General features: G+C 41.8%; 1 protein-coding gene and 1 long non-coding RNA gene across 2 annotated transcripts in view; one reads left to right on the forward strand and one right to left on the reverse strand.

Moving 5' to 3' along the window:
• LOC135194991 (dedicator of cytokinesis protein 4-like) overlaps nt 1-17,876 on the forward strand; it is a 180,019-nt gene that overhangs the window by 115,396 nt on the left and 46,747 nt on the right. The gene's annotated exons all lie outside the window — the stretch shown is intronic.
• Nucleotides 4-16,174, reverse strand: LOC135194990 (uncharacterized). The gene is made up of 3 exons (XR_010310044.1): nt 15,975-16,174; nt 7,360-7,421; nt 4-129 (listed from the first exon to the last, which is right to left on the reverse strand). It is a non-coding gene; the product is annotated as an uncharacterized LOC135194990 (long non-coding RNA).

The following is a 17,876-nucleotide window of genomic DNA, read 5'->3' on the forward strand; positions in this document are numbered from 1 at the left end:
GCGAATTCATACTCCCTTCGTACAGAGTCTACCTGAGACAACAGAAGGGTTACCCTTTGGGTTGACTCAATTTCTTCTTGTATTAATTCCTGATGTAAAGCTTTAATCTTGGATCTCAACTGCTCATGCCTATAAGATAGAAGAAAATAATTGCAAACATAATACTTATGAAAAGGTCACTTTACTATTCCCATTAGGAGGGCTTAAACCTCGTAAATAAAAATGAATAGGACCAAATGTACCAACTGAATATCATATATCTAAATACATATAGAAAATTTTGAAAGTGGAATTTGCATTTTCCTAGATTAACAAGCCATAGTCTTTCATATGTAGCAGTCCATCAGAACAAGAGTTGGACCAGCTGTGAAATAATTAACAAGGAGGGTATCCTGGTTGATTTTTATGAGATTGCTCAAAGTAGCTGCTTTTTCCGAGTAGAGTAATGGTAAATAAGATTTGGAATTTTGCACTTTCCCGTAACTTAAATATGTTATTGTTAATACAATTAAGTTTGTTCATAACTTACCTGGCAGATATATATATAGCTGTATTTTCTGAAGTCCGACAGAATTTAAAAATTCGCGGCACACGCAGTGGGCGGCCAGGTGGTAGTACCCATTCCCCCCGCCGCTGAGGCGGATATCAGGAACTATTCCCATTTTCTATTCATATTTTATCAGTGCCACTGTCTCCTGAGGGGAGGTGGGTGGGCACTTTAATTATATATATCTGCCAGGTAAGTATGAACAAACTTAATTGTATTATAACAATAACATTTTGTTCATGAAACTTACCTGACATATATTATATAGCTGAATCCCCCACCTTCGGATGGTGGGGGAAGAGACAGAATAGGATTTTTGGGAAACTAAATTAAGTAGATGATATACATCTTGGTTCCTGACCTGTTAGCATAGCCGACTTCGTGATTACTGTCACCAAAGTCTGCTTCTGCGTTACTAGAGTTGCCAGCGAGGTAGAGACCTGTAATGCTGGTGCGCTCTAGATGATCTGTCACAGGGGGCGTGACCACAATGTGACTAGACCATATGACCATACTTCTGAGGGCACCGAAGCTAAAACCACCACCTGACCTAACCTATCAAAGTTAGTTCCATAACTTCTAGGCTAAAGAAAAGGAACGCGCCTCAAGCGACCAACCCTTCAAAGTTAAAAGCACACCTATCCCTTTTCTATAGGATAGGATTCGTGTTGCTTCCTGCACCCAATAATATATCTACGGATATGTATGGTCCTAGCGACTTACGGATCTGAAATTGTCGTCTTCACATCCCGTCGGGAGTGTGAAGCGAACACAGAGTGCTTCGCTAAAGCGTGGCACTCAGGATGTTACTGAGTGTCATGCTCTGTTGAAATGCTTCCGAGGCCGCGCCCTCACCTCTTGAGCATTCATATTAAGAAAAAATCTCAAATCTTTATGCAAACATAATGAATGAGACCTCTTAAAGAACTCCTTGGCTATAATGCCAGGGTGTTCTTGGACATGACCAGTCTGGTCTTTTTAACGAACACCGCAGATTGTCGGGAGTGTGAAGCGAACCCAGAGTTGCTTCGCTAAAAGCGTGACACCTGGCAGGATGTTTACTGAGTGTCATGCTCTGTTTTTTGAATGCTTCCGAGGCGCGCCCCCCTCACCTCTTTGAAGCATTGATATTAAGAAAAAATTCTCAAATCTTATGCACCACATAATGATGAGACCTCTTTAAAAAGACTCCTTGGCTATAATGCCAGGGTGTTCTTGGCATGAACCAGTTTTGGTCTTTTTACGGAACACCGCAGATTGTCCGTTGACCTTGACTTTCTATAGTTTTATCAAGATAAAACTTGAGAGACCCTACAGGGCACAGGACTCTCTAATGCCCTGTTGCCCAATAATTTGTGCCATACCCTTGGTCTCCAAGCCCTTCGGGTCAAGGGTTTAGACAGGTTTTCGTTCTTATCAAGAACGGAAGGCTTAGAGGACAGACCGCATTATGTCTTTAAAAGCCAAAACCTCTGATGAATGGCTAAAACTCACTAACCCTCCTTGCCGTGGCTAGAGCGGTTAGAATATTGCCTTTCTGGTCACGTGTATTAAGTTCGCAGAAAAGGAAATATGGTTTCGAAATGCTTTTGGCATCAGAAACTCAGACTACGTCTAAGTTCCATGCCGGAACCTTTGATCCAGAGAATTTCAAGATCTCCACAGACCTCAAGATCGTGAAGCTTTGTTGTTTGACGTAACCGAATCTCTGAGCCTAGAGGCCGTCAACAACATATTTGCATATTCTACAATAGTTAGGACTTCTATCTTATCTCATACTTCATACGGAAAGATAGAAACCATAACGAAATTCACGCAGAGGTCGAGGTGGAGGAACAGTCATTTCCCTTCACTATCTCCAGAAACGGCCCCTCCGATTGAAAACTGAAAATAGGCAGCACTGCTTTGCCTTGGCCAAGAGACTGCCATTAATCTTGAAGATCTTATCGCTTCTCGATAGTCTGAACGCCTTCAGACTGAGAGAGGAGAGATATTAGATACTTCACTAAGTGACGATGTTAGATTACACCGATTCTCTCGGAAGGGTCTTTGGACAATTCTCTGATTACCTGACCTCTGTGAATCCAACCTCTTAGAGGCCAACATGTGGCGACTAAAGCTAATCCTCTAGGATCATGAATAAGGGAACACTTAATAGGAAGCTCCTTCGTCTTCAATATTACGAAAAACTTAACGAAAGGACGCCCTCAGTCTCTCCTCACTTTCGACATACTTCTAAGTGAGGATTACTCAGAACGTCAGTAGTTGTTGCCTTCGATCGAGAAGACCCCCACGGACGTGCACTATTTAACGAACCTCTTGAGGATCGTTACGTTCCGTGCCCAAGGCCCATAACCAATTCTCTCTTCTCGAGCTATGAGAGAGCTGAGAAATTATCCGAGATGATTTGGGCCACTCGATCCAACCTCACCCTTCGAGGAACTGGAGAGCCGACCATTTGGCTTCCAATTCTTTCAGACAATGTGCCAGAACATCTGTTTCTCTGTTCGGATGTCTGGCACCCTCTCGCTATCACCTGAGGTGACCCTCAAGCCGTTGAGAGAAAATTAGAATTACAAGATCTTTGATGTTATTCCAATTTCTTTGTGAGGAAAATTTGTAGAGGTCTGAATTGCTGTTTATTCAGGGAAACAAGCTTTCTCCAGCGAGGAAATGGTCCCCAGCAAACTCATCCATTCCCTCACTCAGCCTGCTTCCTTCCCTAAATAAGGCTGCGCTTTGCATAAGCAGGAGAGCATTATTATAGTGCTATGCCGCGGTAGATTCGTACAGAATGTTACCGTGCGGTACCCCAAACCCGCACCTAACAAGTATAAGAGATATCTTGTTGAAATTTTCTAAGTAAACGGCAGGTATGATCATTCAAGATATTCTAAAATTTTCCTCAACCCGAGGCCTCAAAATCCATGATTGTAGGGCAGAGAGACGGTTTATTAAGCCATTCCCGCAAGGGAGAGAGACGACCCCAACCAACCGCGCATGACACCGAGCTAGCCGGTACTGCGTAGAATCCACGTAACAGCACCTTGGATCATCGTCCTCGCACTATGTGCCTGAGTTGCCAGCTACTCCTTTTACGAAGGGATAGGTATGAAATTATCGAGCAAAAGGGAACTCTCAGCAGGACATATTTAAACGAAACAAATTCGCTAAATACAGAAGCTGAGTTGGTGTTGCAGTTCAATTAGAATACTTCTCGTCTAAGTCGCAATCCGTAGAATAACTAGGATATTGCGCCTCCCCTCGGACAATTCAACTGCTTAGTAGAATCATGTCGCGAGGTTAATATACGATAGTATTTATTTATGTATTCTGACAACGATCTCCATCCTAAATTCTTTCCTTCAAGAAAACAAAATAAGGATTGGAGATCGACCAACCTTCGATCCTCTATCAAAAAGAGTGAAGGAGAAGTCTTCCTCAAGAAAGCTTCAATGGTGAACAGAATACTATCTGCCTGAGTTGCCAGCTACTCCCTTTACGAAGGAATAGGTATGATTTATTATCGAGCAAAAGGAAACTCTCAAGCAGGCCTATTTAAACGAAACAAAGGAATTCGCTAAATACAGAAGCTGAGTTGGTGTTGTCGTAACATACCTGAAGAGTTGTTCTTACTTCCGAAAACTCTTGGAAGGTTGAAGGGAGTGTCAAATAAATACATTAGAACACAGTTCTTTCGGCTTCTATCCGCAGAGGTAAATACGATATGCGTATATGACTTGACCCATGCGTTAGCAAAATGACACAAAGATAAACTACGTAAGTATTGTAGTAATTTGAACATCGAATTCTCTACTACATCTTTCCTCGACGAGGAAGAGAGAAGAAGGAAAACGACTGTCCACGTTCTAATGAACGAGACTTTTAAAAGAACTCCTTGACTCTTTGCCAAGACTCTTTTCCAAGAAAGGGAGTAATATTCGAATAGAGATCATCAAGAGAGAACCGAGGATCGAAAAAGACCGTTCAATGTTCTTATGATATTGGACAAAAGACTTCCTGGATAGTCCTACAAGTCTTTCTCTTAACCCCGGATGAGCCTCTGAAATGAATGAGAGCTCTTCGCAAAGAATTTGTAAATGAGTTTATCCGCTTAAACGATAAAAACGTTAAAATCTATGTCAATGAGAACTACCCCATTTATGAGGGGTCCCCCACTTAAATGACAATGGGGAAAAACGTCCTGACTTGACAAAACTATTAGCACCTTGCTAATAGGGGAAACCCTTTAACATGACCGAAAGTCACCCAGGAATCCAAGTATATAATCTTCCCGATTCTCAAAGAAATCGATGAAGAGGAAAAGAGAGATCGAAGAAAAACAAAAAAATTCGGGTATGTCTCTCCGCTAACTCCGAATCCTTTTTAAAAATTTCTGTAAAGAAATGTCCTCAACAGCAAATAAGACGCCTTCAACAAGTCTTTTTCTCTCGCAAAGCGTCCTGCCGAGCTTCCACCGAAGCGTCCTGGCGAATGTCCACAAAAAAGCGTCCTGCTGAGGCGTCCTCAAAAGCGTGCTGGAAAGCGTCCTGCTGAGCGTCCCTCAAAAGCGTCCTGCTTAGCATCCTGAAAGCGTCCTGCTGAGCGTCCTCAAAAACGTCCTGCTTAGCTACGAGCGTGTCTGAGCAGAGAACACCAAGTCTTCTGAACGACGTTTCAGAGAGGAACTCGTTGAGCGCCTTGATGCATGCAAGGCCCGCCAAGAGGCGTCCTGGCGAGGCGACCTTGCCAACATCTCAATGTTATGACGAACCGCGTTTTGCGTATGACATTGATATTTTTAAGGGACGTCCTCATGCGAGTCTCCATGGAGAGCCGCACGATGTCCTGAAGAGTGTGAACACTAAAGGAAGACGTATGGCTTTCGTCTTCCGCAAGGTGCTTGCCGAGCGTCCTGGAGAATGTCTCTACTTATAAGACGTCGAGCACCTCCAAAAGCTTCCTCACGTCTAAATTGCCCTTCTTATGCCGACCAGAGACATAAGTTGTTTGACTGTGCAAAGCAGCTTGCCGGCCGTCAAACTTATCAGCTTGCTTTTTCGAAGTAAAGCGAACGTTACATAACGTATACGGAGCGCCATGATGAGAGGAGCGAATATGTCCTTGATTAACCAAATTCTTTTGGAATCTAGCGAGGTTGAAACAGGCTCTAACTTCATGAGCGTTTCACTCGCAGAGGCTCAAATCACTCTTCTGGCAAGATGAATGAACCTCCTTAATAATGTATAAGTGATATATACATGAGCGTTCATATACATGAGCGTTCACTCGCAGGTAGGCTCAAATCACTCTTCTGGCAAGATGAATGAGCCTCCTTAATAATGTATAAATGATGTATACATGAGTGGTCACTCGCAGAGGCTCAAATCACTCTTCTGGCAAGATGAATGAGCCTCCTTAATAATGTATAAATGATATATACATGGAGCGTTTCACTCGCAGGAGGCTCAAATCAACTCTTCTGGCAAGATGAATGAGCCTCCTTAAATTGTCCCTTAGAAAAGAGCCAGTGCATTCTTCTAAAAGGGAAAATGTGGTCTCTTTACTCTTTCATCCTCTCGTGACGAGAGAGAGGACGTGAAGCGTCCTCTTCTCTCAAGCTTCTTTAGGGGGCGCGAGTCCTTCCGAGAACTCCAACCCTGTGTGGGAGGACGCCTCGAGGACGAGAAGCAATCCTTCAAGATTCGTGCACGTGCACGATCTTTAGCAGCCTGGGAAGCGTCAACAGGTTCTGCCGAAGGGACGCCAGATCGGTGGGGAGCCCCCGTAACCCTCTTGCGGCTTTCGACATGCCCTCTCCCTGGAGTCATGGGAGTCCGACAGAAGGTCCCCCCCAGGCCATAGGCAATTATGGGGCCGATCTATTGACGCCCCCTCCACAACACAAGGGGCACTACACTTCACAACACTGATTGGAGAGCGAGCACTTTAGTCCTAAGATTACTTGATGTCCTCTAGCAGACACTTCTTCTAGGCCCGTAAGCCTACCACAGGGTTAGGCAAAATAAATCTACAGGAGGTTAGAAGGTTCATTATTTCTAACTTCTGTTTACTGTGGAGGAAAACTCCTGATTCTAATACGCTCTAAAATGCGTAAATGAATCCTCCTTCTTCCCGTAATCAGTCACACATTACACTAATTACCTTATGCAAAGAAAACATGTAAACGTCATATATACTAAGCGAGTGTCTACCGAAAGTTTCCGGTAGCCTCACCTTAATACCGTGCAGACAACAAAGTCTGGAAACTAGGCTAACTAGCTTCAGACATCAAATGCAATGAAAAAAATTTACGATAGCGTATGCCTAGCCACAAATCCAAGTTAATAATCGAAAGAAATAATTAGGGATACTTAAGTGGCGTAATGAAGTTTTTTTCAAAATCCTAGGCGGAGGTCTGTAAACAGCTGTGTTTTACCGACCGGCGACAGAAAAAAATATGAATAGAAAATGGGAATAGTTCCTGATATCCGCCTCCCAGCGGCGGGAATGGGTACTACCACCTGGCCGCCCACTGCGTGTGCCGCGAATTTTTAAATTCTGTCGACTTCGAGAAAATACAGCTATATATATATCTGTCAGGTAAGTTTCATGAACAAACTTATATTTCCAAAACTATGGAATGACTTTTCTGGCAGTACAACTGATGCTGATGCTCATAAATTTAAGAGAAACTTTTTATATTATTTAAAGTATCATTCATCCTTACAATAGTTATCCAGATATATTGCCTCATTAAAGTAATACTAATATTATTAAGAATTGAAAAACCCAATGATCCATCAACATACCTCTTTTCACGGCGCTGAAGCCTGGCTAATGTTCTCTCTCAAGCTCAAGACGATGAAGTTCTCTGAAAGATAGAAATATGATATTGTTATGATACAATAAAGTTTGTTCATACTTACCTGGCCAGATATATATATAGCTGTATTCTCCGAAGTCCGACAGAATTTCAAAACTCCCGGCACACGCAGTGGTCGGCCAGGTGGTAGTACCCATTCCCGCCGCTGGGAGGCGGGCGTAAGGAACCATTCCCATTTTCTGTCAGATTTTTTCTAGTGCCACTGTCTCCTGAGGGGAGGTGGGTGGGCACTTTGATTATATATATCTGCCAGGTAAGTATGAACAAACTTTATTGTATCATAACAATATCATTTTGTTCATGAATCTTACCTGCCGAGATATATATATAAGCTGAATCCCACCTTTGGAGGAAGGGGGAGACAGATTCGATTTTGGGAAACAATTTCATATATATTGATTGATATTTTGGTTCCTTAACTGTTAGCATAGCTGACTTCGTGAGTACCGTCACCCAAGTCTGCTTCTGCTTTACTAGAGACTCCAGCTAGGTAGTGACCTGTGAAGCTGTTGAGTTCTAGAGGATCTGTCAACGGGGCGTGACCACAATGCAACTAGATCCTATATTATAGACCTCCAATTTCGGTACTGCATTCTAGAGTTGCCAGCAGGACGTGACCTGTGTAGCTGGTGCGCTCTAATGAACTGTCACGGGGAGCGTGACCACAATGTGACAGATCATATAGGTGTTTGTATAGACACCGAATGCTGTTAATGCTTCACTGGAGGTGCAGCAAGGACGTGACCTATGTAGCTGGTGCGCTCCAGATGATTTGTCAATGAGGGCGTGACCACACTGTGACAAAAACATTTTACCCTACTATGAGGGCGAAGCAAAAACATTACCGTACCTGACCTAGCCTATCTGGTTAAACTTCGTAAAACCAAGGCTAATGGAGGGAAGGTCGCCTAAGGCGGCCTACCCAAGACCACAAAAAACTAAACACCTACATAAACATAATAAAAATAAAAAATAAAAAGAAATAAAATTAAAAAGTCCCAAACTAAACATATTATTTTCTAAAGATAGGAAGAGTGCTACTCTCTGTCCCCAATATATTGTCTGCTGCGACATATGGGCCCAAAGAGTAGCAGTTCTCGTATGTAATCCTCACCTCCCGAAGGTAGTGAGAGGCAAACACTGAATTACTACGCCAAAATGTGGCATTCAAGATGTCATTGAGTGCCATGTTCTTTTGGAAGGCTACCGACGTAGAAATGCCCTCAGTTCATGCGCATTCACCTTCAACACTTTCATATCACTGTCTTGATAGGATGAATGCACTTCTTTGATGTGCCCCTCAAAGAAAAAAAGCCAAAGCATTCTTTGACACTGGTAACCTTGGCTTCCTGACCAAACACCACAAGTTATCAGAAGTACCTCTTATAAACCTTGGTTCCTATCTTTTCAGACGGAGGGTTGACTTCCTAGCTATTGCTTAGGAGTCTGCTTCGTCTCAAGAGCCTCAGCGAGGATGTGACCTATGGGTAAGAGTTCTTGTGGGTTTGCCGATGGGGTCCTTATCCACTTACTCGGCAAAGCCTAACTGGCATTTGTCAATGGGGGGTGCTAATCCACTCATATGACCATATACCTATGCCTATTAGCATAATTAAGGAGCACAACACCGATCCCGATCACCTGATCCTAACACGAGGGTTAGCGCTTAATTTTAAAAAGAGTTAAACTAAAAATTAACTCACTAGTTAAGGATCAGTGTCGGCTCCCTATCCCAGCAACGTATCCGCAGACACGAACAACCAATAGAAAGGTTGAATTGACATCCTTCGTGTAACGGGAGGTCAACACAGAATTGCATCTCCCGTAAGTGACAGCTCATATGTCCTTTATGACATATTGTTATGGAACCAAGAAGAATTCATAAAAGCTCGCACTTCATGCATAGGTTCGAATGGACTGGACATGAGGAACTTCAGAACTACATCCAAGTTCCAAGACGGCAACTTGGGTTGTTGAACCTTCATCGTTTCGAAAGTTCTCAAAGAGATCGTGAAGGTCTCTGTTGTCCGCCAAGTCCAGGCCTCTGTGCCTAAAGACAACTAAAAGCACTCTTATAACCCTTGATTGTAGAGATGCAAGTTTTAGATCCCTTCTCAGAAAAGGAAGTCAGCAATCTGGCTCACAGGTCGTGGTGGAGGAAAATGCCGTTCTTCTTGCACCAACTCCTGAAGACTATCCACTTCGATTGTACACTGCGTTGGAAAATGCTCTTCTTGCACTGGCGATAGCTTTCGCCATTGACGTATAAAAGCCTCTCGCTCTGGCCAACTTTTGGATAGTCTGAATGCAGTCAGACTCAGAGCGAAGAGGCTTCTGTGGTACCTCTCGAAGTGGGGCTGTCTGAGTAGATCTGTCCTTACTGGAAGCGTCCTCGGGAAGTCTACTGTAAAGGCCATGACCTCTGTGAACCACTCTCTCGCAGGCCAGAACGGGCGAACAAAGTCATTCTCGTCCCTTCCGACACCGCAAACTTTCTCATGACTTCCCCTAAGATCTTGAACGGGGAAAGGCGTACAGGTCCATCCCCGTCCGAGTCCCAGAGAAGTGTGTCTATCGTCACTGCAGCTGGGTCGAGTACTGGGGAGCAGTACAGTGGAAGCCTCTTCGTTCTGGACGTCGCAAAGATATCCACGAGCGGACGTCCCCATAACCCCCACAGCTCTTGGCATACCTTCTGATGCAGAGTCTACTCGGTTGGCAGAAGTTGACCTCGTCTGCTGAGGAGATCTGCCCAGACATTCTCTACTCATGCTACAAATTTCGTAAGGATCATGACGTCCAGTGCCCTTCCCGCCCACAGCAAGATCTCCTTTGCCAGAGCAAAAAGGGACTGAGACTGTTGCCTCCCTACTTCTTCAAGTACGCCAGAGCTGTGGTGTTGTCTGAGTTGACTTGGACTATTCGACGAGAGACTTTTTCTTGGAAAAAGTGGAGAGCTAAAACGATGGCTGCCATTTCCTTTAGGTTTATGTGCCAGGAACACCTGTTCCCCTCAGGTGCCTGCCACTTGTTTCCCCCTAATGATGCTCCCCATCCCGTGGTGGACGCGTCGGGAGAACAACACTAGGTCGGGGCTCTGAAGCTTGAGAGAACACGCCCCTCCCCGACAGCTACACTGGATCTAGCCAACATTTCAAGTGATGTTTTACCTCTCCTGAAATTTCCAAGATCATGTGTAGATTATTGTTTTCTTTCCAATTGTACTTGAGAAAAAATTGTAACGGTCTGAGGTGCAGTCTCCCCAAGGAAACAAACTTCTCCAGCGAGGAAATGGTCCCCAGTTAGACTCATCCATTCCCTCACCGAGCCCGAATCTTTCCTTAGGAAGGCTAACTTTGTCTAAGCCTTGCTGCTGACGTCCCTGGGACGGAAAAGCTCGAAAAGCCACTGAATCCATCTGAATCCCCAGATACACGATGGATTGGGTTGGGATCAGATGTGACTTTTTCGAAATTCACCAGTAGTTCCAGGGACTTCACCAACGATTAAGATGTTTGAAAATCCTTCAGACACCCGCGTTTGAGTGGAGGCATGAATGAGCCAGTCGTCCTTCGAAGATAACAATTGCGAAGTAGGAGACTGAGGGCCGCAGGCTGAACTATTCTTCAAAGAGGCTCGAAGCCCATCGAACCAAGACCTCTTCTTCTTCTCAACTGACACACGTTCGGAAGATGGTAACCGTGCTCTCTAGACAACCTCTGGAGAGCTGCATGAAATCTATAGAGAGCAAGGCAACTGGCGAAAGAGCGGAACGAGGAGAAGAAGGGACTGCCTGTACTCTTGATTGGCAGCCTATCATCCTTCCTCTCGCGATGTGGCTTTGCCTTTCTCACTGCAATCAACAAAACAAGTTGTTGTTGCAAAGACACAATCATCCTTTTCGATGGAGAACATTCCTTCTCAGGCAAAAGGCTGATCCTTTGAGAAGACGATGGGCGAGGGGGAAGCCCTCCTCCTTCTCACATGGACTGCCAAGGATATATCTTAGGAGCGACCGAAGCGCTCAAAAGCATACTCATCGGAAGACGTCCTCTCCGGTGAAGATCGCAACACAGTAGAAAAGAGAGAGGACGTGAAGCGTCCCCCTCCCTTAGACATACATCTAACATCTTAGCTCTCTTTTACTGCGGAAAGTCTTCCAATTGCCAGGAGACGACTGCAAAGCAGAAGGAGCTAACGGACGAGAAGCGTCCCCTCCGAGGAACCAAAGACGACGGGCGCCTGTGCGACCTATAGCGTCTTCGTTCTCCTCAGAGGGAGCGAGACCCTCCGAGAGTTCCAACTCCTGCGCGGGGAAGGGGACGTCCTCTGAAGACTAAAGTAATCTTTTCAAGATTCAAATTCTATGAGATTATGAGCCATGACATCACCTATAGACGAATCTTGACTATGAGAGATGTTCAGAATCATTTCTAGATGATCTATGCTATTCCAGTTTTTCTGCAGAAAAACTGGAGAGGTGTGAATTTCAGTCTATTCAGGGAAAACAAACTTCTCCAGCGAGGAAATGGTCCCCTGCAATTCATTCCTTCCCTCACCGAGCATGTTTCCTTCCCTAATAAGGCTGCGTTTCACTTAAACAGGAGTAATTTGAAGACACTGTAGAAGATTGTTCATTTGTTTCTTCCTAAAAGTCTCCTTCCTGAGATCCATTACTATTCTCTGATTCTCGGCGAATGTCTGAAGAAGCATTACGTTGTGCGTCCATCCAAGCGTCCTGCCGAGCGTTCGCGCTCGGCGCTGTCCCGTATTTGGCAGCGGAAGGAGTCCCCTTCATAATCGAGCAAGGGACGTCTCGGCGAGCTAATTGACTACATCTCTTGCACATCATTCTTGTTTCGAGGGAAATCATGTGTGCTATGCCGCTGTAGACTCGGACAGAATTCTGTTACCATGCGGTAAACAGAACCGAAAAAGGTCAATAACATATATATATATATATACATACACACACATATACATTTACACATATATATCTATCATATATTTATACATATATACACATATATATACACATACTACATACACATATATATATTTATTTTATTTATATTTTTTTTGAAAAAATTCTCGCAAAGTGAAGATGTTTCAGCCATGTATGCTATTAATTTCCCCCTCAACCCGAGGCTAAGGCCGTGATTGTAGGGTAGAAATACGGTTAGTCCGTCAATCCCGCAGGAGAGAGAGACGTAACCTACTGCGCATGGCAGACAATCAGATAGAACTGAGCACTGGCATTACGCATTAGTGACAGCAGACTCGGAGAATGTTCGTCGTTCTCGCACTGCTCTGCCTGAGTTGCCACCTACACCATTCTACGAATGAATAGGTTTACTATCATTATAGAGCAGAAACCAAAATCCAACAAACTGGTATATTTAAGCGAAACTGAATTTGCTAAATATAAAGGCTAACTTGGTATTGTCATAACATTACCTTAAATGTTTAAAAATAGGGAAACCGGCAACCCCTGAATAGTTTGCAGGGAGAAACCGATTAAATGTAATAAGAATAATCGTACTATCGGTTGTCCTCCGTAGGAGTAACTATGGTATGAGTATATAACTTGAACCATACAACCGTTTGATAGTAATATGACGTAAGGGCAAAAATAATATTACTATAATACAACATCGCTTGTTCACCTTTACCCGGCAGATATATATATACATATATCTGACTGGTAAGTTTTATGAACAAACGTAGAGTATTTTAGACACTTGGACAGCTACCTCCCTACTACATTCTGCCTCACCGAGGTAGGGAGAGCCATCACGCGGTAGTGTTTTGTCAATGAGAAATTATACGCTTACGCGATAGAATGAACACTCATGGCATTATCACTATACTTCACTACACTACTATAACTTTCCAATGCAAACATGATTCCAGGCTACGCAAAGATTTAAGAATCACAGATAGGGTATTATCCTCCAAAGACACTATTGTAGGGCCCGAAGGCATCACAGGTCTTTGGAGGGATAAATTCTACTGGACGGGTAACTTGTGTTACACGCCTGGAGGAAGACCTTACACTATCACGTTCTAGTTTACTTAGTACCCTTGATTCATAAGCCTTCCACGCAGAATCAGACATATTTTTCACACTCGTTGCAGCGCTCATCAAACATACAAACATGTTTCCTACAATTCGCGCACACTGTATGAGGGTCTACCGAAGTTTTTCAGTAGCCTAACCTTGCATTCTTCCACACAACATACTCTGGCCTAGTCGAACTAGATCCAAGACATCGTAAGTTTAAGGAAAAATCAAGCCAAAATAAAAAACAATCCACAATTAGCGTATGCCTAACCACCGATCCTAATCAAATAACCAAAAATCAATCGGGATACTCAAGTGACCAAAAGAGTTCCAAAATCCAATGACGAGGTTGCAGAAAACACTTGTTGACTGCACCGGCGACAGAAAATATCTGACAGAAAATGGTGGGAATGGTTCCTTACGCCCGCCTCCCAGCGGCGGGAATGGGTACTACCAACCCTGGCCGACCACTGCGTGCCGGAGTTTTTGAAATTCTGTCGACTTCGGAGAATACAGCTATATATATATCTGGCAGGTAAGATTCATGAACAAACTCATCATGATATACTAACATACACATAATAATCTAACACTTAAAGAAACATTGGGGATTTTTCCCCTAACCCTAATTATTTTACTCTAACAAAACAGAAATGGTTGCTAAACACAGGAAAAGGGAAACAGACTGGTACTGTATATGTACTAGTCAATTTTTATGCCTAAAGAGTAACAATATTAGTACGTATGCCTCAAAGTACTAGTATTATACAATATGGATTCTTTACGTGGTATACTGATGAAAATACAACAGTTCTAACTATATACGTAATCTGTTATGTCATTGCTAGTGAGATCATTTAAAGTAACTAATAAAAAATTCCAATTGTCTATATGAAATACTGGTCTGTTTAGCATCTAAACTACCTCAAGAAAATGTTATCATTTTTGCAGACTTATCAGTAAGTTCCCAATCCAAGAGAATACATTACAGTCTGCACATTTTTTCATACTACACCTTGTTGTTGGCCAGAACTCAATACTGTAATAGAAAGAAGCTACAAAGAAGAGTAAAATGGAAGGTCCTCAAGATCTCGTGTCTGAAGATGAAAAGGCATTAACGCAAAAAACCAAGTAAGAGGACACTGTTTAGGAGACAGAAGAGCAGAATGAAAAAGAGAGGACTGATAATTCATGAAACCAGAAGCATAAGTGGGGGGACCAGAAAGAAAGCATAGAAGAGACTGTGGTACTGGCAAAGTGGGAAAAGACTATGTAATTGACTACAATATTGTACATACATACTAGCTAATGAGAGTATATCTCCAAAAAAGAAAAAACCTTAAAAAACTTGTATAACATCTGTGTTTCTCTACACAGTGAAGACACACAAACACTCACATACAAAATGGAGGACATCCTGATGGGGTGTGATTAGAAAATGCTGACAACTGGTGTTAGAATGCACCGCAAAGCTTGTACAGCACATAAGAAGCTGTCATGAGATGACAGGCTGGAAAAGATTATGATGATCTGGGCACTTGATAAGAAAAAAAGTGGATTAATCACTTATGTAATTGGTATACATTGCAGAAGTGACAGGATGTTGGCCAGTAGAAAGACACTAGAGGAGGGCAGATGAACACCCGAGTCAGATGGCAATTAGGCTGAAAGTCCATATGAATGAAGAAACTAGGAAGAACTCATAAGAAATCTACCCAAATAAAAGGAAAAAACCACCAGACCTGGTGAAATTATACCTTACAATGAAACCAAAGCCATTTGATATTGCAAATATTGAATATCACTGACTTTGCAAACAAATGTCAGTCTGCCATGAATATGCAATATCAAAAGTCATATCCCATGAGTCCCGTTTCAAAAAGCAAAGTTTAATCCAGCTGCTTTCTGAGGAATGTCAGACCCCATCACAGACTCTACCCCAACTGACTTCTCAATGTCAAAAAAATCACACTTTTTAAGGTAATTTGCAGTTTTCTTAGGTATACAAACCAAAGTCTTTCATAAAAGACCATTCCTCAGCTAATTAACACCTGAAGTTTTAACAGTACACTAGTTTTACAAGTCACACAAAAATTTAATACTGAAAAAAATTGTTTAGAAAATTCTATTGTGAGGCAAAGTTAATACTAATGCAACAATGAAATACTTATGTACAGCAATGAAAGATGTTAGACTGTTCCAATTTCCAAAGATAGATAAGCCATGACGAGTTATTCAAGTCAGTTATCTTGAAGACTTTCTTAAACCCAGACACCTAATTACACATAACATAAAGCTACGTACTGCTCTTCAAGTTGACATACATTTCAAAGGCCACCTAAGGTTTTATGCTTGATACTAATAGTCTGTAGACTGAAAATAAAAACTGATCATTCACATGCAGACATTTACATAACTTATGTTGAGCAAAAAACAAATTGCAATAACAGAGCCAAAAACTATTTGAGATGCCTTACCTTTCTCTCAAAGCCTTTTGCAACTGGGCAATCTGCTGATAATATTCTGTGCCCTCTGTCATGATGCATCATCTCATGCAATTTCAATCTACTTCTCCCTTTCCTATGAAAAATATATCAAATATCAGGCATATTCTAAAACACCTAACTCAGTTTACCTGTGCAAGCCAAAAATGACTGATTGTATACCACTGCTTTAAGCATATATATTTTGGGTGAAAAACAAAGCTAGTAAAAATATCCAATATTACGTTGGTCAAAGGTTGAAGTATCACAAGACAGGTAATGATACAGAATGAAAGAAACCCTCGTAGAACCAAAGATTTATTAACAGGATCAACACTAGACACGTTAAGATGTTTTGTCCAAGTAAATAAAAATTTATGTAATTCCTTTGTTCCCTGGTAAATGGCAGTAGTCTCAGTTAACCTCTGCCATTTTCATCTTGTCAAGACCAATTTGCAAAATACCAAAAAACAAAACAGCTATTCAAAACTGGTATCATATTTCTGAGACAGACCACCCTACCAATTAGTAACAATTACCTCATACTATATGTAATCTGCCTGTATCATAAGTGCTGCATAGTGTTTTGTCTTAAAACACACAATACACTAAAGTTCTGTGGTTCTCAACAGACCTGTATCAGGCAAAAATACATACCTTACAAGGAAGCATATGGATATCCAAGCTGCATGTGCATTAGATTACCAAAGGCTAAATTTTCTGCATACAAGTAAATAATCATACCATCCAAGGATGCTGTTTACATTTTTCTTTATTGTAAACTCCTAAAACAATGGGCAAAATTAATGCCTTTCAGCAGAATTGATTTATTAAAATACATTATAATAAAAAATTACCTTTTTAGATGTAAATAAACTATTAAAGAATGTAGGTTCATTAACCTTTAATGGATGGATACCCTCATATAAGTAACAATAACAGGTTTACAGTGGTGGACGGATTACCTCCTGGTGTGTATCAATATTACATGCCATCGATTCAGAGAAATCATCGGAAAAAGGTCTCATTACTACTTCAATAGCCCATGAATTTTCTAATGGCAACTCTTGGACTGGCTCTAGGATGATTTAGTTGTGTATACTTGACTTCAAGGGGGCATGTACTGCCTCTCCCTCCCACATGAGGTCTTTTTATATATTTGCACATAAATATACCCAGGGGTTGCTGTTCGTTTTAGTTCTTATCTTTCATGATAGTATACATCAGTTATAATTGTAATTTTGCAAAGAAATATTAGAAAAAACATGTGTAATACAAAAAGTTACTGCATTTTTTATCTCAGTAAATTTATGTAAAAATATTTTATAAGAAATATACTCAGAATTAGTTACTGATATTGTGTGAGCTGTAATTATAATTCTAAAAAATAAAATAAAATTAATAATTAGAAAAATTATGTATAAAGTGGCAAACTTTATGATCGTCTTGTAAAAGAAGCCCTACAAGGGGTTGTACGTATATAGTAATTTCCAACTTTTCGTGGAAGGTAGGGAGAATTTTTTTAGAAATGTTTTCCTTGCACTTTGTGCATTTGCATATCTCCTCTTTCCATTGATGTGTTTTTGTATTAAATTGGACGACCTCGAAGTCTCCCTGGTCTGGGGTGCTCCATGTTTTTTTTAGCTAGGTTCTTAAGGGTTAAGGTTAGGCCAACATTGAAGATGCACACTCAAGAATTGAAATAAATAACACAAAATATTGTTAAAAATAAATATTTTTCATAAACACAAATCAACAAAATGTCGAGCACTTACCCAATTGATAATAAAGGGTACATAAGTGTAAATCATTATTTACATAAAAACAAGGCTACGGCCAATCTAGGAAATCGCACCATTCTACAATTGCCTATGCAGGCCCTAACTGTAAGCTATC

This window comes from Macrobrachium nipponense, chromosome 15, assembly GCF_015104395.2.
Source record: "Macrobrachium nipponense isolate FS-2020 chromosome 15, ASM1510439v2, whole genome shotgun sequence".
Lineage (NCBI taxonomy): Eukaryota > Metazoa > Arthropoda > Malacostraca > Decapoda > Palaemonidae > Macrobrachium > Macrobrachium nipponense.